This window comes from Dromiciops gliroides, chromosome 2 (assembly GCF_019393635.1).
Source record: "Dromiciops gliroides isolate mDroGli1 chromosome 2, mDroGli1.pri, whole genome shotgun sequence".
In the NCBI taxonomy this organism is placed as follows: domain Eukaryota; kingdom Metazoa; phylum Chordata; class Mammalia; order Microbiotheria; family Microbiotheriidae; genus Dromiciops; species Dromiciops gliroides.
Genome location: NC_057862.1, coordinates 472,114,714 through 472,140,859, shown reverse-complemented (window position 1 = coordinate 472,140,859; position 26,146 = coordinate 472,114,714). Strand labels below are relative to the sequence as shown.

At 38.6% G+C, this 26,146-nt stretch overlaps 2 protein-coding genes across 2 annotated transcripts in view; one reads left to right on the top strand and one right to left on the bottom strand.

The window, feature by feature from the left end:
* BABAM2 (BRISC and BRCA1 A complex member 2) overlaps positions 1-13,147 on the bottom strand; it is a 584,671-nt gene extending 571,524 nt beyond the window's left edge. The window contains exon 1 of the mRNA XM_043984330.1: positions 13,039-13,147. The gene's annotated coding sequence lies outside the window, so the exon portion shown is untranslated. The remainder of the gene's footprint in view (positions 1-13,038) is intronic.
* Positions 1-26,146, top strand: part of RBKS (ribokinase) — a 119,420-nt gene that overhangs the window by 80,147 nt on the left and 13,127 nt on the right. The gene's annotated exons all lie outside the window — the stretch shown is intronic.

Below are 26,146 nucleotides of genomic sequence, written 5' to 3'. Positions count from 1 at the left end.
TTAATCTAGGACAGTCTAGCAAATATTTTATTTGACAGATACTGTTATGGTAAGCATCTGCAGAACTGAATGAATTCTCAACTGGGGGGGGGGGATGCAGCGTATGTGTGGAGTAGAGGGGACACTGACGGAAAACAAAGTTGATTTCTTGGCTTGGAATCTCATGCTTCTCTTTACTGCCAGCATTATGATTTATTCCCTGCTCACATTAGTCACTCTCATTGTTAAAATTCTTGCCTATTCTGTACTTATCCAGCCTTTTGTTGTTGTTCAGTCATTTTTCAGTTGTGTCTGACTCCTTGTGACCCCATTTGGGGTTTTCTTGGCAGAGATACTGGAGTGGTTTTCCATTTCCTTCTCCAGCTCATTTGACAGATGAGGAAGCTGAGGCAAACAGGGTTAAAGTGACTTGCCCAGGGTCACACAGCTAGTGAGTACCTGAGGAGAGATTTGAACTCAGGAAGATTAGTCTACCTGACTCCAGGCCTGGCACTCTATGCACTATGCCGCCTAGCTGCTCCCACTTAATCAGTTTACCTCTATAAGTCTAATATGGGTTAGATAATTTTCATGGTTAAGTGAGAAATTCCAGTGACAACATCTTTTATCTCTCTGCCAGGACTGCAGTTGGTCTCAATTGTTTTATTTAATCTTCTCTCTAATCTGTGCTTTCTGCTTTCCTAGTAAAAGAATTATTGATGACCTGGATGATGGGAACATCTCTAGTTAGCTGGCACAATGTCCGTCTGAGATATCTTCCCTATGAAAACCATTTCCTCTTCTACGTCAGTAATTCTGTAGGTTGCTACATTCAATTTTGTCTCAAATGCTAATAGTTGAGTGTACTATTTCTATTTTTGCATCCTTTTTTTTTTCCAAGTTGTGCTGGAAGGAAATGGTGGCAGTAACTACAGATGTCCCCAGCTCTGTTTGGAAGACTTGACAGATGTGTCTGTTTTCTCATTCTTTCCTGTGTTCTCTGGTGTGTGACCTCAAAATGGCAGGGAGATCGTGTCCTCATTCTGTACCTTCACAGATCTGCGGCACAAGGGCCTTGTCCTCTGTGTTTTAGATTTCACTGAATAAGCAGCCCGTTTTCACTGATACTCTGTACTAGTGTGAATAGCATTATGTTATAATGTTTGTATGCCTGTACAATGTCAGTATGAATATGTGACAGTGTTCATTATCCCTGCTCTGGGAGCCATGTAAAAACTCCTAATCAGTAAATTATTTTACCCTTTAATAATAATAGCTAGTATTTACATAGTGATTTAAAGTTTATAAAGAGTATTACATGTTATCTTATTAGACCCTCACAACAACCCTGTGAGGTAGGTTTTATTATTTATCCCCATTGTAGGGATTAGGAAACTGAGGCAGGTAAGAGATTAAAGGACTTGCCCAGGATGACACATGTAGTCAGTGTCAGGCAGGATGTGAACCCAGGGCTTCTTGACTCCACTAAGGGGTAGATTAGGAGTGTTCTCTGATATCTTCATTGGAGTCCTGCTTGATCTTTATAACTTTGTTATATTCATTTTTAATTTTTGGTGTGATGTTGTTCTTTCCATTTACATTGTAATTATTGTGTATACTGTTTTCTTGCCTCTGCTTACTCCACTCTGCATCTGTTGACATAGATTTTTCCAGGTTTCTCTGGATTCATCACATACATCATTTCTTACAATACAGTAGTATTCTTTTGTTTCCAACTCTTTTCTATCAAAAAGAGTGTTGGCATAAATATCTTCTTATTGATGACTTCCTTGGAGTATAAGCCCAGTAATGGATAAGTGGTTCAGAGGGTATATATTTTAGTCATTTCATTTGCATAATTCCAAAGGCTTTCCAATATGGTTGTGCCATTTCACATCTATACCAAGAGTGTATGAGTTTGCCTGTCATTCCACAACATTGATTGTTGCCACTTTTTTGTCATTTTTTCCAATTTATAGTGTGTGAGGGAAAACCACAGGGCACTCTCCTTTGTTGTAATGTAGTTCACCTGGAAGAAAGGTGTCAGCAAGTTCTATCTATTATTCCCCTTGTCTACCTCTTCACTATTACCTCTACCAGAGTTCTGTCTTCACCCCTCTCTCCTTGTGTACAGTTAAAGAGAAGTCTCTTACTGGTCTTTCTGTTGTCAGTCTGCTGCTGCTGCTGTCCTCACCTACTGCATTTTTTTCACCCCTCCTGCATCTCTGTTGTTTGGAGTGTTTGAGAAGCAAATAATCTCTTCAGTTCTAGTTTTCATTCTAAAAATGTTGCAAATGATTCCTTATTACTGAACATCCATCTTTTGTCCTATATGATTAAGCTTAGATTTGTAGGATATGTCACCTTGGACTGCATCCTCAGCACCGCTGTTTTTTAGAATGCATTCCTGCATTCCCTTCTCTTTTTTACTAGTGAGGGCAGAATTGTCTTCTACTATTCTGATGCATTTGAATGTCTTTCTCCTAATGGCTTGGAGAACTTGTTTCTGAAGTGAATTATTAAATTTAACCACTACGTATCTTAGAGTTTGAAGTCTTTGGGGTTTTTCTGGAGGCCATCTGTGAATTCTTTCCATTGGAATTTCATTGTCTATGTTCAGAAGCTCTAGGCATTTCTGTTCTACTATTTCCTTCCTTATGATGTTAAGGGTTTTGGTCCCATCATGTTCTTCTGGGAGACCTATAATCTCTAGGTTGTTCCTATGCATCCTGTCTCCAATATCAGTACATTTTGCTTACATAGTGAACATATTTTCTTTCTTTCTTTCTTTCTTTTTTTTTTTTGGGCGGGGCAGTGGGGGTTAAGTGACTTGCCCAAGGTCGCACAGCTAGTAAGTGTCAAGTGTCTGAGGCTGGATTTGAACTCAGGTCCTCCTGAATCCAGGGCCGGTGCTTTATCCACTTCGCCACCTAGCTGCCCCCTCATATTTTCTTTTTTTTTTTTTTTTTAGTGAGGCAATTGGGGTTAAGTGACTTGCCCAGGGTCACACAGCTAGTGTCAAGTGTCTGAGGCTGGATTTGAACTCAGGTCCTCCTGAATCCAGGGCTGGTGCTTTATCCACTTCGCCACCTAGCTGCCCCCTCATATTTTCTTTTAATGTTACAGGTTGGTTGTCTTTCCCTTCTTTGTGTTTGCATTTCCAAACTATTGTTCTCTCTTGTTTCTTTGATGAGGCTTGCCATTGCAGATTCAAATTTTTCTATTCTGTTCATTATTTTTGCTGTACAAAACATAAAGTCTGCTCTCATAATTCTCATTTCTCTATTAAAACACTTAGGGACAACATGCTGTAGTTCCAAGTTCTCAGTTTGCACAGGGTCCTCTTTCTCATCAAGTATTGAATCATTTTCCTTTATTTTGCAGTGTTTATCCATAGATGCTTGAGCTCATTTAGCTCTGGAGGCCATATTTCCTTCTGTTGCTACTGTTTTTCCTGCTGGATTATTTCTGTTCAAGGACTTTGAGTTTTCTTCCTGAAATCTTTACTACTTTTTTTCAGTCTTTTTTCTCCTTCATTTTGCTTATATTTACTTCCTGATTCCTTCCCCTCTGATTGTGGTTTCCTTAGGGGCTGGATCACAAAGTATCTCAGCCTCCTCCAACACTGGGCAATTCACAGCTCATCAGCCAAGGTCTCTGCCACAACTTTTGGATGGTCAAAACTGGCCACAGCTGGGTATTATGCTCTTTTCCTCAGGCCTAGTGGAATGCTGCATAGCTCCCTATGTGCATGGTGTCCTGACCTGGTGACCTCTGTTCTTCAGTTTTCTGGCTCTGCACCAGCCATTCAGAGCCTGTTCTCAGAGCTTTGCAGCACTGGTACTTCCAGGTTGCAGGCTTTTGTTTCTTAAGGGCTATGGCCAAGGTGGCCTGAAGAAACTGCCACAGCCTGAAGCCAGGGTCTCCACAGCACTGAAGAGAGGGAGGCAGGACTTGGGTGGAGAGTCATGTCCTTGGGTTGGATAGTACAGCCTTGCTTCCAGTAAAATGAGAGCTGAGGGGCGGCTAGGTGGCGCAGTGGATAAAGAACCGGCCTTGGATTCAGGAGTACCTGAGTTCAAATCCGGCCTCAGACACTTGACTTACTAGCTGTGTGACCCTGGGCAAGTCACTTAACCCCCATTGCCCAGCCAAAAAAAAAAAATTAAAAAAAAAAAAATGAGAGCTGAAGGAAAGGTGCTAAGTGAGCTCAGAGTCAGCGAGCTTGAGTTTTTAGGGTTTGGGTTTTGTTTTTGTTTAATTCTGGGTTTTATTTTTACCTTCTTTTGGATATTGAATTGTCCTAGACCACGGAAACGGCTGAAGTTACTTTATGTTTGGCACATAATCTGTATTTTGGACAGGTTTGAGAAGTCATGGGAATTGGGAAAAATGTCTAGTCTGTTATCTTGTTGCTCATGTGAGTATAGTGTTTTTATTGAGTCGTCAAGAATATTAAGCCTGTGGTCTACTAAAACCCTCAAATATTTTTTCAGATGAACTACTGTATACCATTACCTGCTCTGTCTTTTGCAAAAAAGTTGTGTCAACCATGGGAAGTAAACACTATTATTATCCCCATTTTATAGAAAAGGAAACTGAGGCAGACAGGTTAAGTGACTTGTCAAAGCTTACACAGCTAATAAATGTTAGAGGCTGGATTTGTACTCAGTTCTTCCTGACTCCAGGTCCAGCACTTTACTCACTGTGTCTGCCAGCTGCCACATGTATATAAGATGGGGCTGAGAACTTCCCAAGACTTGTCAAAAGCTAGATGACTACTACTCATTTTTGGTGATTCGTGTGAGCACATAAGATGCTGCCAGAAGAAACCTAGAAAACACAATAAAAACTGACAGTTTTGGCCAAAAAACTGAAGACCTGGGGCAGAGTTGGTCTCTTCCTCACCAATACCCATCATAGACAAGGGTTCAAAAGAGAAAGGCAGATTTGGGGAGTAAACAGCCAGTTAAGTAGATGTGTCTGAGAAAGGGAATTTACAACTTAAAATATTTATTGGGACAAGTTTTTAGCCAGATTGGAGTATACCTTGTGAAGACTAGTAAAAATGTCTTATAAAGCAAAAGCCCTCTAAACTGAAAAGACAGGGAAGAGAGAGGATTGCCCATGTATACCCACTAAACAATACCAGAGTTCATGGAAGAAATTTCTTCAGACACAATTTATACAATATTTAAATGAGCATTTCTACCTTAAGGGGGGTTCAGGGGCAGCTAGGTGGCACAGTGGATAAAGCACTGGCCTTGGATTCAGGAGGACCTGAGTTCAAATCCAGCCTCCGACACTTGACACTAGCTGTGTGACCTTGGGCAAGTCACTTAACCCCCATTGCCCCACAAAAAAAGCAGGGGGGGGGGGGTTTCAGACTGACCCAAGCAGTTTCCAGTTTTGTTCTATAGTAATTGTGAAACAAATGACAAAATTCACAGCTAAGTAAAATAAAGATATGTAGTTTAATTTGGGAATTTTGGATTTATTTTCACAGAACATAAGTAATGCTTCCTCTTGAAGAAAATATCTATCTGATGCCCATTGCTCACTCTGTAACTACTTTTTCTAAGACATATTCTTAACCTTTTGTGTCATGGACCCCTTTGGTACATTCTAACGGAGCCTGTGGACCCCTCTCAGAACAATACTTTTTTTAAATAGCTGAAAGAAACAATTTCAGTTAGAGGTCAATGAAATAAAGATATAATTTTTTCCCCATCCAAGTTCACAGACCAATCCCCTGGAATCTATCCATAGATCTCATCAATCCCTGGTTAGGAAACCCTGCTCTAAATATTCCTCTTTCAACCTGATTTAAGTTAACAAAGAGAAACCTTCCTTAATTGGATTAAGTAAAAAAGATATTTAGTACTCTTTATTTGTTCACAGACTATCAATAGTGGTTTTAGTTTCTGAGAATTAAACTCCTTCCCTGATAGAGTGATTAGGTCTTTGATTCAAATGAGGCTTAGGTCTCCAGCCTACTATGCTAATTATTTCTTAATATTTTAGAACCCAACTGAAGCCTTAGTTCTGGATGCTAATATAAGATTTACTATAATTTGTGATATAAGCAGCAAGACAATGCAGTGAATAGAGCATAAAACTTGGAATCATGAAAACTTGAATTCAGGTCCAGCATCAGACACTTATTAACTGCATGACCCTGGGCAAGTCACTTAACTTCCATTTGCTTCAGTTTCCTTAGTTGTAAAAAGCAACTACCTCCCCGGGGTTGTTATGAGGATTGAGGTGAATGAAAAGCCCAAAAGATATGGTTTCTGGGTAATTAACGATCAGTTTATTAATTAGGCTAGCCAATAATAAATTGAGATCAGTGGTTTTCTTGGAAACCAAAGACCCTTTATAGAGGATACTGAAGGTTTAAATGGCTTTGGAAAAAGGGGTGTCCCTGAGGGTAAAAATCAATTCTGATTGGTTAGCAATTAACAAGAGAATGACTATTATAATTTGAAGTGGGCTTCTTCTCATGAGGGGCTCCAGGAATGACTCAGATCATTTCAGTTCTCTTGGATAGACTCATCTTCACCCAGATCATTCTATGTCCAGCAATTTATACAAAAGAATCTATTTTTCACCTAGTCTTATTCGAGTGGTACAGTGGAGGAGTTACAGTAAGAATTCCACCTAGATAAAATGGTCTAGGTGGAATGAATTTTAGGGCAAGGTCAGAAATGTCCTTGAGAGGCTGGGCTTTGAATGAGTAAGAGAAACAGAGAGGACCTTTGGGTTCTGTATATATAATTGCTTATTAATATGATAAGAAAATAATAATTTTCTCAGAATCAAATAAGGCAATATTTATAAAGTGCATAGCACATAGTAGGCACATATATTAGGTGCAATGTATGCTTTTTCACTAACTAATAGCAGTATCGAATACCCAAAAGTTCACCAGGAAAAAAGTTCATGAAAAGAGCCAATAAAACCCAAGGCCTCAGATACCTCTGCACAAATGCACAAAATTGGGGTACTCAGCAAGATGAACTAGAGGTTCTAATGCAGACTGGCAAACTGGACCTAATAGATATCGCTCAGATCTGGGAGAATGAGAGCTATGATTGAACCATACCTCTGGAAGGATTTAATAGTTTACAAAAAGAGTATAAAAAGGAGGGGCAGGCAGAGTAGGATTATATATTAAGATTTACTTATGTAAGTACATCTACAAATCAGAGCAGGAAAAGTGTAGTAGAGAGAATTTGGTCAAAAATCAATGGAGATATCAGTTGTCACTGAAGATTACCTAAGCAGAGAAAAGAAGCTCAGGAAACAGGTCATAAGCCTGGTGGAGTCATTATACAGAAGTAATGAGGAACTCTGGCATTATCAGCATGGCTGCTAGAGTTCTCTGTGTGTCAAAAGCAGAGTAGATAATAATCTCATGACTTGCATCAATGATGATTTCATTCTTCAAAAGGTAAAGGAATCAACAAGGGGAAAAATCTACCCTGGTATGATTCTTACCAAGGATAGAAACTGGTTGTTAGGGTGAAAATAATGAGAACTTAGTGGGAAGTGATCATTCCATCTTAGAGTTTGTAATTGAGAAAGAAACGAAAGCTAGATAAAGTCTGACTTGCAGCCTTAATTTTGGGAGAGCAGCTTTAAAGAAAAAACAAAGAGGAGTCTATAGCCTGAAGTTTCTACTGGGGCAGTCTGCTTAGGAGGGATGGGAAGGGAAGACTGAAAATCTGAGCAAAGAGAAACATTTCTACCCATGAGTAAAAATGGGAGTTGTCTGAAGTAAAAATGAGATTATCTTTAATCAACACAATTCAATTGTAAAAGACATTTTCAGAAGTGAGGTGTCAGAAGATGAATATACAAGCACGGGAGGCACCTAGGTGGCACAGTGGATAAAGCACCGGCCCTGGATTCAGGAGGACCTGAGTTCAAATCTGGCCTCAGACACTTGACACTTACTAGTTGTGTGACCCTGGGCAAGTCACTAAACCCTCATTGCCCCACCAGAAAAAAAAAAAAAAAAGAATATACAAGCATGGTGCAGGTCTTCTAAGAACAGCTGTCAAGAATATTAAAACTCCAAATGAGCTAAGACTGGCAAGGAAGGTCAGAGTCAGCCAAAAAGGATCTTATGGCTATTGTTGTTTGTGGTCTCTTGTGAAAAAGAGAGAGAGCAAAGAAAGCAGAGGCTCCCTGCACACAGAATTTGATGGGGCAAGGCTATCTGAGAATGAGGGAGAGAAGACAGATCTACCCCACTCTTAAATTGTATCTGTTTTCTCCGACAAGGAGAACAGTCTTTGGACTGGAAAGAATGGTTAGTGAAAAAGAAATGTTGATGACAGAGGGATATCTTAGTTTCTCTGAAGACAAATCATGCCAGGCTATCGTCATTTCCTTCTTTGAATGAACTGCTAAACTGGAAAATCTAGAGAATCTTATACATACTTTCCCCTACATCTTAGCAAAGCATTTGACAATGACACCTATATTGTTCTTTTGGGAAAAGAGAAATGTGTGCTAAACAACAATACAATTAGAAAGATTCAAAACTGGTTAGACGCAGAGTAACTAGTAATAATTCCATGAATGCTACCTTCTCCTGACAAAGAAATGATGGACTAAATAATAGCACATTTTTGTACGTGACAATTGTGGGAATTTTTCTTGTCTGACTATGCATATTTGTAACAAGGGTTTTGTTTTTCTTTTGATGGAGGGAGGTTAGAAAGTGAAAAAGAATAATTAAAAATTATTTTTAAATCTTTGATAATTGTAAAAAATTTAATTTTTAGGGGCAGTTAGGTGGCACGGTGGATAGAGCACCAGCCCTGGAGTCAGGAGGACCTGAGTTCAAATACAGCCTCAGACACTTGACACTTACTAGCTGTGTGACCCTGGGCAACTCACTTAACCCCAATTGCCTCAAAAAAACCCAACAACAAAAACAAAACAAAACAGGATGACACAAAGCTGGGAGAGATAACTGACATATTAGATGATGGCATTCAGAAAGATATTGACAAGTCTTACACTTAGGTTTGAAAATACCCATCTTATAAATGAAAGATGTAGGATTAATAGATAATAGTTCATCTGAAAAAGATCTGGGGAATGTAGTGGACTTCAAGAGTTGTAGTATGTGATATGACAGCTTTTAAAAATCTAATGGAGTTTCTGACTACATTGAGAGGCATAATGTCCAGAACTAGGGATGCGATACTAGATTATACTACTGTAGTCTACCTTGGTCAGGCTATATCTAGATTAATGTGTTTAGTTTCTGACACCGAAGGAGGGCAACCAAGCAATCAGAGAGTATTTACTAATCATTTACTACATGTTAAGACAGTGTCCTAAGCATTAGAGGTAAAAACAGTCACTGCTATCAAGAAGATCATATTCTTTTTTTGGGAGGGGGGTAGGGCAATTGGGGTTAAGTGACTTGCCCAGGGTCACACAGCTAGTAAGTGTCAAGGGTCTGAGGCTGGATTTGAACTCAGGTCCTCCTGACTCCAGAGCCAATGCTCTATCCACTGCACCACCTAGCTGCCTCAAGAAGATCATATTCTAACATGCAAATCACTATATGCAAAATATATACTATGAGCAGATGGAAGCTAATCTCAGAGAGGAAGGTAATAGCAGCTAGGAGTAGGAAAGGCCTCCTAAAGAATGTGGAATTTGAGCTGATTCTTGAAAGAAGACAGGAAGTAGAGGTAAGAGGGTATTGCAGACATAGGGGAAAGCCAGTGCATTATGGGAGATGAAATGTTATGTGTGAGAAATAACAAGTAAGGCAGTGTAGCTGGACCATAGCGTCTGTGGAAAGGGGAAAAAAAATGTAAGAAGATTGGAAAGGTAAGAATGGGCCAGGTGGTGAAGAGCTTTAAATGCCCAGAGGACTGTATATCAGATTCTAGAGGTAATAGGAAGATACTGGAGTTTTTTCCAGTCAGGTGAGGGGACCCCACATGGTCAGAACCATACATAAAAACACTTTGGCAGCTAAGTGGAAGATGAATTGGAGATAGAAGAGAGAAGGTTGTTGCCATAGTCTAAGCAGTTGGTGATGCGGGGAGAAAAAGATGGTGAATCAATTGGGAAGGTGTAGGGCAGTGAACTTGCTGCAGAAAGAGCCCAGTCGAATTGGTTCATAGTCATGCTGTACAAGGATTTGTTGAATAACCTTAGCATGGAGAAAAGAAGTCAGAAGAGGAACAAGGCTCTAATGTGGAAGCAGGATGCAACTTGTGCCTCTTCCCCCAGAAAGCAGAACTATCAACAACATGTGGAAGTTGCACAAATCCAAATTTTCACTTGTTTTGAGGAAAACTTTCCTCACAATTAATTAGAGCTATCCTAAAGTAGAATAAGACACCTCAGGAGGCACTTCCACTGGAGATCCCCAGACAGAGGCTCGATATAGAGCAGGGGTTTTTAACCCTTTCTGTATGCCTTGGTTCTTTTTGTCAGTTTGATGAAGCCTAAGGACCCCTCCTGATAATAATGTCTTTAAATGCATGAAATACATAGAATTACCAAGAGAACCACTTATGCTGAAAAACACTTACCAATGTATTAAAAAAATAAACAAACAAGTTCACAGTCCTCAGATTAAGAACCCCCAATTTTAGAAGGAATTCTGGCTAAGGTATGAATTAGAATAGCTAGCCTCTGAGGAATCTTTCAACTCTTATCATTATGTGAATTCTAGGATATCAACTACTTTAGAATTAGGATAAGGACCAATCCAACAAGTATTAACTGTGCTAAGAACTGAGGAGAATGCAAAGATGTATGACACTGTCCCTGCCTTTAGGAATTTTACAATATAATTGAGGAAATAAGCATAATAAAATGTATGCTATATAGAATAAGGGAAGTAATAACAATGTCACGATCTCCATATTCAGGGGGCTTCACAATATACTATATGACCTCACTGAGCAAGTCACTTTGCCTCTCTCTGTAAGTATAAAATGAGAGTATTGTTCACAATATTGATATGAGGACACTATAAAACACAAATGTACACAGGTAGAAAATGTTATATATTCTGTCAGATGTCACTTTTTCAAAGGCGTGCTCTATGACAGGGCATATATCTTGAAATGACGAGTATAAAAAACAAAAGGTGTCCATAAAAACTAGTGTATAAAGTGTCTTCTGTTTTTATTATCATTATTGATATGATAATAATAGAGGGATGAAAGATCAGAATTGCTTGTGGGGATCTGGAAAGGTCTTGTGGAAAAGGTAGCATTTGAGCTGGGCCTTAAAAGAAGAGGAGACTTTCAGCCTGTGATGGAGATGGCAGTGCTTTCTAGTCGTAGACAATGGTATAAACAGAAGTTGAGAGGCACAGAACGGCTGAGTTTGGAGAACTATGCATAGGCCAGTTTGGCCACAGCATAGAGTACGTTATAGGAGCTTGAAAAGTAGGGGGGAGGTTAAGGCTTGAGCTAAGGAGTTCTGGCTTTAGTTATACTTAAAGCCAGTCAGGCAGGTGTCAACATTAATTCCAGCACCAATCTGATGAGCCCCTAGGGGTAGGGGACCACCAGGCTGCCTAGGGAAGGGAGAACTAGCCCAGGCTAGAAAAGGAACCGGGCAAAGCTTCTGTGCTGATCTGCAGAGAGGCTGAGTCTGTGATGACTGCTATACTTCCAGCCCGAGATAGGAAAAACCAATCCCAATCCTCCCACCCCCAAAAAAAGGAAAGAAAGAAAAGCACATAGGGTTATCTATCAGACTTGTGTGTGTCTGTATTAGCCCTGTTCTGATCAAACCAGATGTGAAAGGAGCAGCAGAGCATAGTGGGTGTAGGGCCAAACGTGGATCAGAAGAATTTTGCCTCAGACATTTGTTAGGTATGCAAGCAGAACCTCAGTTTTCCTTATTTGTAAAATGTGGGTAGTACCTGTACAACCTACCTCACAGGGATGTTTTGAGGAAAGTACTTTGCAAACCTTAGAGTATAATATAAATATGCATTATTATGAAAAGAAAAAAAATAATGTGAAAAATCAAAGGGAACTTATAGAACATAAAACTTATTTTCACATCAAGTAGTTTAAAATGATGATGACTGGGCAGCTAGGTGGCACAGTGGATAAAGTACCAGCCCTGGATTCAGGAGTACCTGAGTTCAAATCCAGCCTCAGACACTTGACACTAGCTGTGTGACCCTGGGCAAGTCACTTAACCCCCATTGCCTAAAAAAAATAAAATAAAATGATGGTGACTGCTCTGATAACTTTAAGGGATGGTGAAAATAGCATCACAAAATCACAAACTTTGAGAGCTAAAAGGAACCTTAGAAATTATCTTGTCCATCCTCCTAATTTTACATGTGTGGAAATTGAGGCCCAGAGAAGTGAAATGATTTGCCCAAGATCATGTGACTAGTTAACAGCAGGGCCAGGACTAAAATCCAGATCTCCTAACTCCCAGAAACTGTCCTTTCTCCTACACAAAACTGTCTCTCCTTTGCTTGATAACATTCCTGAACTAGCCTTCTGGGCCTGTAGTATGATGAGGATATACATAGGAAAAGAACAACTGTCAGACCCAAATATTCTTTTTCTAAGATTTGAGAATTCAAAACTGACCCAGTTTTCTATTTTAAAGCAAACAGTATTCTTAAATTTTCCTTCACGAGGACGTATTTATTTTAACTCTAAGTAGAATCAGGTAAAGAACCCAAGTTAAAAATAAGGGATGCCAGAGTTCTGGTTAATAATAGCATTATGAAAAGGCATAGAGGAACCTAGCTCTCCTACACTTACTCCAGCAATCAGCGAGCACAAAGCAACAAGCACTTAGATGCCAAGCCCTATGCTAAGTGCTAGGAATACAAATACAAACGCAAGAAACTTAGATTCTAATAGGTAAAGTCAGCAGCACATAAAAGGAGCTGGAAAAGGCATGGTGGGAGGGGAGGTTAGAGAGAAAAGTGCCTACCCATGCAGAAAGTCAGAAGCAGAGCCAAAAAGGGATTGAAATTTGGTTGGCCTGGGTTTCTCCCCCAAAGTGGAGGCCTTGGAAGGAACTCACCATTAGGAGAAGTAGGCCAGCATGGCAGAGAGTTGTTCCAGAGTGAGGAACTACTAAGTGCTAAGGGAAGTTGCAGGATGAGATGACAGCTGAGGCAGTGTGGCAGAGTGTCACATCAAAAAACCCTCAGTGATTCTGAAATAAAAAAACATTAGAACAAAATCAAGATTGAAAAATGGAAAACAATATAAAATATCTATAATGAAAAATAACTCATCTAAAAAATTTATCATTCACTCGTTTCAGTCATGTCCAACTCTTCGTGACCCCATTTAGGGTTTTCTTGACCAAGATACTGGAATGGTTTCTTTCTCCAGCTCATTTTACATATGAGGAAACTGAGGCAAATAAGGTCGAGTAACTTGCCTCGGGTTGCACAACTAGTATGTGTCTGAGGCCAGATTTGAACTCAGGAAAATGAATGTTCCTGACTTCCAGCCCAGCACTCTATCCACTGTACCACCTAGCTGCCCTCATCTAAGAAACAGGTCAAGAGAATTTAAGAATCACTGGAATGCCTAATAATCATAACAAGAAAAAACTTTGGATAGCATATTTGAAGAAATAATGAATAAAAACAGACCAGACTTAGTAGAACCAGAGGGCAAAGTAAAAATAGAAAGACACTATCAGTCACCTGAAAGAAACCCCAAAATCAAACTCCAAAGAGGGTCATAGCCAAAATCCAGAGCGTCTAAGTCAAAGGAGAAAATGCTTCAAGCAACCAGCAAGAAACCATAGTCAGGGTCACACAAGACTTATCAGCAATCATAATTAGGAGAGAAAATCTTAAAATAAAATATTCCAAAGGACAAATGATAGAGACTTACTGCATAGAATAACATCCTACAAAATAGTATAATCCTCCAGGTTGAAGGGAAATGAAATCTCCTTTAATAGAATAGAAAGCTTTCAATTACACCTAATGAAAAGACTAAGCTAAGAAAAACTTCTAAATGCAAGCATAGGAGTCAAGAGAAACCTAATAAAGAAAACTACAATTGAGCATTTGGAAAGGGCTAAACCATGATGAAGTGCTTACATTCTAATAGAAGAGAAGAGAAAACAATGCTAATGTTTTCAAGGCTCCCTGGAAGAGTTAAATAAGACAAACAAAAGACAAAGTAGAAAAACAAAAAATCAGAAAACTCCTGCTAAACACAAAAATAGAAACTCTGAAAATCAAAGAAAAGCTTAGCCAAATTTAAAATAGAAACACTGAACAGGTAGATTAACTAGAAGGGATTTTTTTTTTTAACTAATAAAATAGAACAAGTATTGGCTAATCTGAATTTTTTTAAAAGGAAAACCAAAATGCCAGTATCAGAAAAAAAAAAAGGAGAATTCACAAGAAAGAGAAAAGTATTTAAAACTATTTTACCCAATTATATGCCAAAATACTAAAAACAAATTAATGTTCACCCCCCAAAAATACCCATATTAATAGAGTGAAAAAATAGATAATTTAAATAGCCCAGTCTCAGAAACAGAAATTGAAAAAGCCATAAAGGAATTTCAGAAGAAAAACCCCTGGAGCAGAAAGATTTAAAAATAAATTCTAGGAAACATTCAAAGAACAATTAATTTCAGTATTATCTAAACAGTTTTCAAAAATAGACAAAGAAGGAATCCTACCAATTTTCTTCTAGGACACAAATATGGTCTTGATAACCAATCCAGGATGAGACAAAGTAGGGAAAAAAAACTATAGACTAAACATGAGAAAACAAAAGACCAAATATCTAATGAATATTGAATAATATATTAACACACATGCTACAGAAATATATTAAAAAGATCATTTGATTGTTTGACATATCAGGAATGCAGAGTTGGTTCAGTATTTGAAAACCATAAACATAATAAACTGTGCTTAAATACTCAAATGCATCTGTGATCTCATCAGTCTGGAAGCTTCCTCCAATAATGCAGATCACCACTCACTCATGCCTGCCCATTCCATGTTCTCACAAAAATTTGCCATAGGGGAAGCTAGGTGGTGTAATGGATAAAGCACTGGCCCTGGATTCAGGAGGACCTGAGTTCAAATGTGACCTCAGACACTTGACACTTACTAGCTGTATGACCTTGGGCAAATCACTTAACCCTCGTTGCCCTGCCCCCCCCCAAAAAAAAAAAAGTTTTGCCATAGGGCATGCACTTAATGTACCAGAGACCTAACTCACTTTCTCTACATATCATAAGGTACCAGTAGAACACTCTGGCTGTCTACCTATCATCCCTCATTCTTACACATTTTTTCTTCCTGTTATACAATTCTTCAGTGACATCTTTCACACCCCATTCCTCTTCTTCATTTCCTTTTGAGTATATGTTGTGCCTTTTAATTGCCCATTGTGTGCTAATCATCTTTAGTTCTTCAGAGGCAATAATTTTCCAACTCTGAATAACATAAAGAAACATTGGTAAAAATGTTATTATTCAACAGGTGAGCCTTTGTTTTTGTAGGGATCTTGGAATTAGTAAAAGTATTAGCCTGATCTTCTCTTCCTTATTAACTCAGGGCCCAGTTCGTTGTCTATCTGAACCATCTGATCCAGATATACAGGTTGTTGGACAAACTCTATAATGTATCCACTGAGATGAATGTTTAACTCTAGACAGTAAACATTCTTCATCTGCTCAGTGTTTCCTGTGTAGATGGACAGACCAGACTCTTTTTAGTGATTACAGATTTCTTCCAGAAATCTCTGCTATGTTTTACTCTTCTATCATACTAGCAAACATCTTAGACAAGCATATATATATATATCTCTATTCTGTGTTTTGCCTGACATTTGTTATAAAAAGATTATTGAACTTTTTTTCTGTTTTTACTTCTTAATCAGCAAACAACATACTCAGTGGGATGTGATATTCTCTACAAAATTCATCTCAGGTAATTGTGAGATGATAGAGATGTGGTCCATTGCTGACTATCCCTCATCATAAAAATTTTGTATAGATGGGAATTTGATATTTGATCCTGGAGGCAATAGAAGGCCACTGGAATTTATTGACTGGGAGGCTCACGGGGGGGGGGGGGGTGCAGGCAGAGAACAGGGATAGGGGTTACTTAGTAAGACCTCTTCTTTAGAAAAATCACTTCATTGGCTGAGTGGATGATGGATTAAAATGGGGAGAGACTCAAGACAAACATACCCACCAGTAGGCTACTGCAGTGATCCAGGCATGAAGTGATAAAGACTTGTACCAGTGGTGTCAGTGTCAGAGGAGAGAAGAGGGCATATTCAAGAGATGTTGCAAAGGCAAAATTGACAGGCCTTGGCAACAGATAGGATATGGGGGGGGGGGGGAGTGGTGAGAGAGAGTGAGGATGATAGAGATGACTCTTGGGTTGTGAGCCTGAGGGACTGGGATGACAGTGTTGCCCTCTACAGTAATATAGAACGTGTTGGCATAGAGGTGGTAATTAAATCCATGTGAGCTAATGAGATCATCAAGTGAAAGTATATAGAGGAAGAAGAGAAGAAGGCCTAGGACAGAATCCTGTGAGACATATACCATTAGAGGGTGTGTTCTTTACAATACTTATTGGAGATGGAAGGATCAAAGGAGAGTTTTTTTCAAGATGGGGGAGAAAAAGGCATCTTTGTGGGCAATAGGAATGAGCCAGCAGACAGGGAGAGATTGAAAATACGTGATGGAGTGGAGATTACAAAGGGGGGGGTCACTCTATTGAAAAACACAGGATGGAATGGGATCACTTGAATAGGTTAGGTAGAGGAGTTGGCCCTGACAAAGAGTAAGGCCACCTCATCATGTGAGACAGATAAAGGAAAAAATCGTACCAGAAGGCATATGAGTGATAGAAAATGAGGAAAAGGGGAAAAGAGAACTTATAACAGATGCCTCAATTTTTTCTATCAAATATGAGTCCAGAGTCTCAACTGAGAGAATGAGGGGAGGGGGAGCCATAGGAGGTCTCACTATAAGCCCTCACTGCAGCAAGGCAATCCTTTTACACTTTTCTAAATGACTCACTATCTCACTCAACCACAGCTGGTTTTCCAAACTTTTCACCCCTCCTGAACCCTCCATAGCAACCCCTACCTTCTCACCAGAGAACTTCACCTCATATTTCAAAGAAAAAATCAAGACCATTACCTGAGAGCTCTGTCCTCTCCTCATCATACCACATTATTTAGATGTCTTCTGCCACTATCTCCTCCTGTATAGACTGTCTCAAATAAAGAGGTAGTCTTTCTCTTTGCCAAGGCAAACTCTTCTACATGTATCAATGACCCTATCCCATCCTAGAGATGTTCCCATCTCCAGCAAATTGATCCCTCTACCATCTCCACTCACTAAGTCTCTACTGTCTACTTCCCTATTGCCTACAAATATGTCCATTCCTTGAGAAGGCTGACAACAATAATTTCCTCCACTTTAAACTCTCTGCACTCTGGCTTCTAAAGTTTTCAGTCAGCTGTGACTGCTTTCTCCAGTGACCAATGATGGCCAAATATAATAGCCATTCCCTAGCTGTCATTCTTCTTGAGCTCTCTGCAGCCTTTGACATTGTCATTTAGCCTCTTCTCCTTGATGCTCTTTTCTCAGTTTTCATGACACTGCTCTCTACCTCTGTGACTACTCCTGAGTATCATTTGATGGAGCCTGTTGATTGTCTCCAGTTTGGCCTGCATACATCTTGTTGGTACATAGTTGTCTGTGTGTTGTCTCCTCCATTAGACTGTGAACTTCTTGGGAGCAGGGACTGTCTTTTGCCTTTCTTTGTATCCCCAGAGCTTAGTACAGTACTATTGTGCCTAAGTCAATACTTGTTGACTCTGTGTGGCTAATGTACTGAATTTAGTAAGTACCTTTAACAGTGGTAAAGTCCAAAAATATATATATGTAATAAGATTTTGTAGTTATTTGCATACAGAAATGTTTGATTTTGTTGGGTTTTGTAAATTCATAATAGCAAAAAAAAATTTAATAAGAAAAACGTGCACAATAATATTTTTTTCCTTTTTCCCCTTTCTACTTAAGTATTAACAATGGCTTGCACATAATAGGAATTCAAGATCTATTGAAGGGAACTGAATTGAATTTAGTGAATCACCTATGAAAACTCTCCTTTACAATGCTGTCCTGGGGAAAATATAAAGACCAAAAAAAGTTTCATTGAATGCAAAGAAAGGACATTTCATGCAATAATTGTCTTTTGAAAAAAACTGACAGGCACAAGGCCTGTCATCCACAGGGTACAGTTTTAGCACTATTATATTACTTTCACCTCAGCAAATCACTTCATATATTAGCTAATTGAGCAGAATTAAACATTTTAAATTATCTATCTTCATTCTCTGTGTGATCAACTATAAAACTCAGGACTCTTAAAAACTCTCATTCTTGCTATTCATCAAAAGTTTCATCATCACTTAGAAGAGGAGGGCCCAATGCTTTTTTTTAATATTGATGTTCTTTGTTGTTTTTAAACATCGCAATAATTTCTCAATATATTTCCCCACCCTGTTCCTACCACTGGACTGTCTATATATGCAAAAAGAGAGGAAAAACAGTTAAGCAAGAACAAAGCATCCATATCTAATAGTTTCTGCGATTTCTGCATCAATAGTTCCCTATCTACCAAGAGGAGAGATGTATGTTTCATGTTCTGTTTTCTAGAACCATGATTTTTCACAGCATTATAGAAGCCATTAGGTATCTTATTCTCTTGTTTCTGCTTTCCTCATACTGCATCAGGTCATAAAAGTCTTCTTACATTTCTTTGAATTCCTCATATTGTTTCTTACTGCACAGTAATATTTTATTTCATTACATTAAAGTGTAATTACAATTTATTCAGCCTTCCCCTAATTAATTGAAACATTTTTCCCTAGTGTTTTGCTAATATGAAGAATGTGCCATAAATATTTTGTTGTTTAAAGGACCTTTCTTTTTTGACATTGACCTCTTTGGGATGTATGCCCAGTAGTAGGCATACTTTCCTAGAAGGACTTCTTCCTTCTTCCATTGATTGCCAGGTTTCTGTCCTTCTTCTGTCCACACCTTTGAAAGTCCTTTCTCAGTCTTAACGGGAATCTGAATGGGTCAAAGACTGTGAACTGTTTAGTGACTTTTTTCACATAATCAAAACTATTTTCCAAAATGATAGAACTGTTTCACAGCTGCTGAAAGAGTTGTGCCTGACTCCCTACATCCAACCTTAACTGTTTCCAGTTCTGAGATTTCCTTTCACAATCTTTGTTCTCAGATTTGTCATGTAATGAGTTATCACATTTAATTGTGTTGATTCTTTAACTTGTCCCACTGATCCACTTTTCTTTTGTTTTAAACAGCACCAAATGATGCTTGCTGCTTTATAGTATAATTTGAGGTCTAGAAGTGCTATTTACATTTCATTCCTACTTTTTCTTTTCTTTTCCCTAAGAAAACTGGAAAGCAGTTTGGCAGAAATTAGGTCTATATTGCAATATGTACCATAATAAGCTAGAAATGGTTACCTCATCATTCATGGTCACACTATAAAATAATTACAAGAGCAAAATCACAAGCACTGAATATCATTCCAATTATTAAATTCTTTCTTTAAAGGATGTTTTATAATTATATATTAAGTCTTTGGTGTATTCGGGTAGATTGTGAATTATGTAGTTATTTTGCATGGGCTTTCCCCTTTTTATTATTACCTCCATATCCACAGTTTTTCCCACCACACCACACCACACCACACCACACCTCTTGGCATTATTCCATGGTCAATCTTAAGCTCCATAGGTATACCACAAGAAACCAAAGACTAAAGAAGTAATGGAAGGAAGTGTTAGGAGGAGAGAGAAAGGAAAAGGATTTAAAATAGGCTAAAGAAAGGAAACAGTCTCCAGGGCCAAACTTATATTGCCTTTAACTTTAAACTTTGATAAAAGTCATTTAACAAACAATTACTGAGCATCCACTATAACTATGGCACTGTGGTTAGTGCTGTGGAAGAATCAAAAGAAGAAATCAAAATAGAAATAATCCTTGTTCATCCATAAATATCCAGTAATTTGACTAAATAAGTCCTAGAGCTAAGAAGCAGCTAGGTGGTGCACTGGGCTTGAAGCCAGGAAGATCCGAGTTCAAATCTGACTTCATACACTTAATAGTGAGTCATTGGGCAAATCATTTAACCCTTTTTGCCTCAGTTCCTCATCTATAAAATGGGGACACATTAGAGAAGGAAATAAACTACTCCAGTATCTTTGCCAAGAAAACCTCATGAACAGAAGTGCATAAGATCAGGTAGAGTCGAACACAACTGAATGACTGAACAAAAGTCAACATATGGGATCTAAATCATTCTAGTTTTGTACCCAAGAGCTCCCGTAACTCTTGATTAAAATGACCCAGAAATAACCACCCTGCCTAGGTAGTTCCCCTAGGGGCCTATAATATAGAGCGATATGGGGCTATGACAACCATAATGAGAATTCACAGATCCAGGTTTAGGAAGCAAGGCTAGAACCTCCCTTCCCTCTCAACTTCCAGGACTCCAAGTGTGACTAGGATAACATAGCTATCGATGAATCTACATTATCTTCTCCTTTCTCATTTCCATTCAATTCAAAAAGTTATTTATTAATGTATTTGTTATTTACTTAATGGGTGGTAGGCAGCCACTAAAGATTTCTGAGCATAACAGAGAATACTTGGGATATAGTACCAGACCTCTTAAAAGAAATTAAATATATGCAAAGATATAAATGCTAAGTCAGTGAGCTGGATGGAAGCTCTAAGGGAAGGGGGAAGGGAATAAACATTTACATAGCACCTGTTATGTCCTGGGCACGATGCTAAATACCTTTATAAATATTATTTCCCATTGGATCCTCACAACAACCCTATGAGGGCAGGAACTATTATTATCCCTGTTTTACAGTTGAGGAAACTGATACAAACAAAAGTTGAATGACTTGCCATGGGTCACATGGCTAGTGATCGTCTGAAGCTGGATCTGAACTGAGGTCTTCCCTATTCTAGGACTGGTGCTCCATCCACTGTGCCACCAGCTGCCTTGGGACTAGGACTCATTTAGCCAAATTACTAGATTTAATGAAGGAACAAGGATTATATTTATCATTATTTCTTCTTTCCATTCTCCCATGGCACCAAACATGGTGCCATACTTGTAGTGGTTGCTCAATAATTGTTCAAAGAATGTATAAATAAATGAACTTAATTTATGCAAGTCTTCATCTTTTCACGAAAAGCCATTATTGGGAGATTTTTGTTCATTTGTTTTAGCTATGTCTGACTGACTCTTTGTGACCCCATTTGGGCTTTTCTTGGCAAAGATACTAGAGTGGTTTGCCATTTCCTTCTCCAGCTCATTTGACACATGAGGAAACTGAGGCAAACAAGGTTAAGTGACTTGCCTATGGTCATACAGCCAGTAAGTCTCTGAGACATTCTATCCATTGTACCACCTAGTAATCTGCTAAACAGGTAAGACAGGAGAATCTTCATTCATTAAGGGAGTTTTCTAGAAAGATTTTGGGAGTGTCATTGGTTGGCTGCCAAGATCATGGATCAGAACAGGAAGAGAACTTTGATATCATACAGTCTGGCCCCCTTATTTTACAAATGAGGAAACTGAGGTTCATAGAGATAAAATGATGTACCCAGGATCATATCAGATGACAGAGTTGGGATTCAAGCTCATATCTTCTAATTCCAAGCGCACTGCTCTTTCCGTTATGTCAACCTGAGATGTGTGGAGTAGACTCCTTAGGCAAATGTACCACATTTTTCATACTCCCAAATCCATATTTTGTGAAGAATTATCTGTCTTAGGCATCAGTACAGCCTAAATTCACTGTATAATTATTCAACTTTCCACTTCATTTTCATAGTTTAGACCTGAACTAAGAATGAAGCAGCAACTGTACTGGAGCTAAAACATTATAAATAACCTAGAGAGTCCTTTTATAATAGCAACTGCCTGCTGATTTTGTGGCCTAACGGCTCTGGCAGAAAGGATATAAATACAATATTGCACAATGACTAATTACTCAGAATTTTGTGCATCAGCAGAAGTGGAACCTGTGGTTGTTGCTAATATTATCAGATGCCTTTGCTATTTAATAATCTGGTAACTGTACATTATTTAGCATGCAATTTTCACAAAGAACAATGATTTTATTTCAAGTACCTCTCACTGAAATAAAAAAGCAGCTGTTAGAAGATGAACATTTGGCAGAAATATTTCAGCAGATTCTTTTGAAAATTGCTAGATTTTATTGGATTAACTGTTTTCTAACCAGAATTGTGAAATCTCATAGAAAAAGATGAACAGTCTAGAGGATAAGACCATTAAAAAAAATGCGCATCTCACTAATATCTTGGTTTTAAGTCATGTACTCACCAGCATTTGGGTTATTTACATACAAAGCTTCCATTAATAATGATAGGAGAATAGACTTTTTGTATTCCATTTTTAGTCCACACTCAGCTACAACCGCACTTCTCTTTCATGAAATAGAATTCTTTGAATTTTAGAATGAATTAATTCACCACAGAAAATTTGGTGAGAGTAGTAGTTAACAAGACTAAAGTGACAGAGAGCCAATCTCTTCTTAGTAAACTAAGAGCCAGGCATATACTGGCTCACAGATTGTTCCAACTAAGTAACAGTCAACTGTTAAACCTGGTTCAGGGCTCAGCTACCTCTACAGCCCTTCTCCAAACTATTCTAAAAAATTAATAATTATGGGAGAGGTAACTCAATACAAAGACATAGCTTCTTTTGCTTCTTGGTTACTGAGATACCTACTCCCAGATTGAAACTAACATTCTGACACATACCTTCTCCATAGTCACCAGACAGCCTCATCATTTAGTTTCTGGTTTAATTAGGGCATTCTGGCATAGCTAAACCCAAATCCCAGCCTAGATCTAGCTTTCAAGCCAAAAGCTCAGAGACATAGCCAAAAACATAACTAGACCCCAAGATGGAGCCCATCAAATTGGACCATGGCCTGAAACCCACCACAAGCTTTTTGGTACCATTTAATGATTGCTGACCTCTTGAATTTTGAATCTAATGAATTCAGGCTGCTCTAGACATGTGGTAGATCTGAATATGTTTGTGAAACTTTGTGGACTGGGAACTTTTCACCATAAAATATAACTTTCTTTTGCCTTGGATTTAGTTTGAGGGCAAATCAAAATCAAATTGTAGTTTCTATCATAGATGCAATCATTTTGATATCTTCTAAACTCTAATCACTGAACTGAATATGTGTGCCTGGGATGAGGGCCAGTGGTTTTGCTCCTCCTAACTCAAGTTTAATCAACATACAAAAAAATGAAAAGCTAATATCATTACTTAAGAGCATATGTAACCTCATTTGACAGTGAAATGGCACTGTACATGGACCACCCAGATCTTACTCTTGAGTATCAACTATCCATTGATCTAGTACTCCAATTGCCTCTCTCTTACTGAAAAAGCCTTTAGCCTCATACAGTCTCAATCTAAGTGGAAATATGTGTCCAAAAAAAATAAAGATAACTCGCTGATTTGTGTCAACATTTGCCACAAATTAAACAGAAGAAAAGTATTAGCATAATGGAGAGTAGAAAAAATTATTCTTAGCCACAATACTGTCTCCTCCATGGCTTAAGGAAGAAGAGTCAGTTACTCTATTTTTTTTTCTAGGCCTTTTCTGCCTAGAATATTGCACATTTGTCTTGTACCCGAGCCTGGGTTCCATTTTTTCGTGGCCTTTTCTAGGGTCCAGACTAGAAAGAATCAGAGCTTTCCCATAATCTTTCACATTATTAGTACTTGCCTTCACCATCCATGGACACCTTGATGTCACTGCCACTGCTGCTGCAAGGGACCTAAATTCCATAGGGATGCTGGTTCTTTCTGATTTAGGTGTCACCTCCACCATTTGTGGGTGTTGATCTAAAACTAGAAAACATCTAAGATGTTGATGATGAAGGCATTGGGCAATGTGATATAGTGGAAAGAAGACTGGACTAGAAGTTAGGAAATGTGAATCTTGGTCCTAGCCCTGGCATTGCTCCCAACTAGCTGTAGAGACCTAGACAGACAAGACATTCCATCTCTGGGCTTTACCAGTCTATCACAAAACAGGGCAGATATGCCTAAATCTTTCTGAGTATATCTGCAACTCTTGCTAGAGAGATCATTCTTGATATCTTTCAAAGACTTGTCTTGTAGCCACTTAAACCTCTTTCACCATCTCTTGGGATGGTTTGCATGGGAAAGGGAGAAAAAAATATATATTCAATTTTGGTTATCTCATGATCTAACTTATCTTCCTTTTCCCTGCCTTCCACAACACCACTATAAGTCAGCTAAGTTGCCCAGAGAATTTAGGTCCATATTATAGGCTTTGACAGCCTCAAGTGATAAAGGGTTTGGTGTAGGAAGAGGTTTTGAGGAGAAAGAAAAATTGACTCTACATGTTAGATGGAATTTGTTGAGACATCTTCTAGGAATGCAAAAGCTTTAACCGTTAAGCCAGTTGGCAGTTTGGTTAATGAATCATCCAGTGTCAGAAAGTGGGTACAAATTCCTGATGTGTGAAGTACTGGGTGATCCCATTGTTTCTGGCATGATTATGGAAACATCATCACTATCTTATAAATGAAAAGCTACCTTTGGGATTAGCATCATCCTTTTTTAATTTTTCTCCTAACCACAATCAGATACTCATGATTCCTTCTGATTTATCCAGCTTTCTGTAAACTAGAACTACCTTATTACTTGACATTACTGACCATTTGAAATAGTCTGCTCTGCTTTAGTTATTCTCTCAGTTCAACTCCACATGTATTTATTGTGTGTCTGCTATATTCAAAGCCCTGTGCTAGGTGCTACCCTCCTTCTCCCCTCCCACCCCCAAAAAAGCAGTCCTGTCTTCACAGAGCTTACATTCTATTTAAAAACTCACATAATCCCAAAGGTAGCTTTTCCCATATAAGAAACTAATGAGCTGAGTAGGAAAGAGTATAATAAAGGGGGAGGTGTCAAAAAGGTTTTCTGTAAGCACTAGTCCTGGAATGAGTCTTGAAGGAAGGTGAGAATTCCATGTGGGCAAGTGAGGAGGAAATACATTATTTTAGGTACTGGGGATAACCTATGCAGAGGCATGGAGAAGTAGGCCTATTGAGCTGGAACATAGAGTGTATAAAGAAATGTGGAGGGGGCAGCTAGGTGGCGCAGTGGATAAAGCACCAGCCCTGGATTCAGGAGTACCTGAGTTCAAATCTGGCCTCAGACACTTGACACTTACTAGCTGTGTGACCCTGGGCAAGTCACTTAATCCCCATTGCCCTGGGAAAATAATTAATTAATTAATTAAAAAAGAAATGTGGAATCAATCTAGAACCTTCTATCTATATGTTATTTTGAATGTAAAGGGTAGGCATATTCCACGTAAGGATGCCCCAAGTAATGTTGTTTCAAAATAATATTACTAAAATGTTCTAACCAAATTTTACAGTTAAAGTTGCAAAACCCCACTGTAACATCATTTAGCTTACCACCATACTTAACATTTGTAGTATTTATAACCGCCTCCTGTAGTATCATTTTGTCCAACATCCTGTTTTTGAGGGCCCAGTTCACAGCATTAGATTGTACCTTTTCTTTGTAATTGATCATTGTATTTGCTTATCTTCCTAATAACATAAATTTTCTTTGAAAGGCAGTGTAATCATGAAAGTGAATTATGTCTTTTTTCTTAATCGGTATTTCTTTTCTCCAAAAGTGTTCAAGGAATTTAAACAATGGAACATAGAATCCCTCTAAAATTGGGCCTAGAAAATGTCCTCCTTAGAAAAAGCCTTGGGGCAGCTAGATGGCGCAGTGGATAGAGCACCGGCTCTGGAGTCAGGAGTACCTGAGTTCAAATCTGGCCTCAGAAACTTAATACTTACTAGCTGTGTGACCCTGGGCAAGTCACTTAACCCCAATTGCCTCACTAAAAAGAAAAAGGAAAAAAAGAAAAAGCCTTAAACTGAAATGATCAGGCAGCACGCACCCACCAAGAATCATGATTTTGAATTTAGCCCAAGAAAATTAGCTGCACGAGCACCT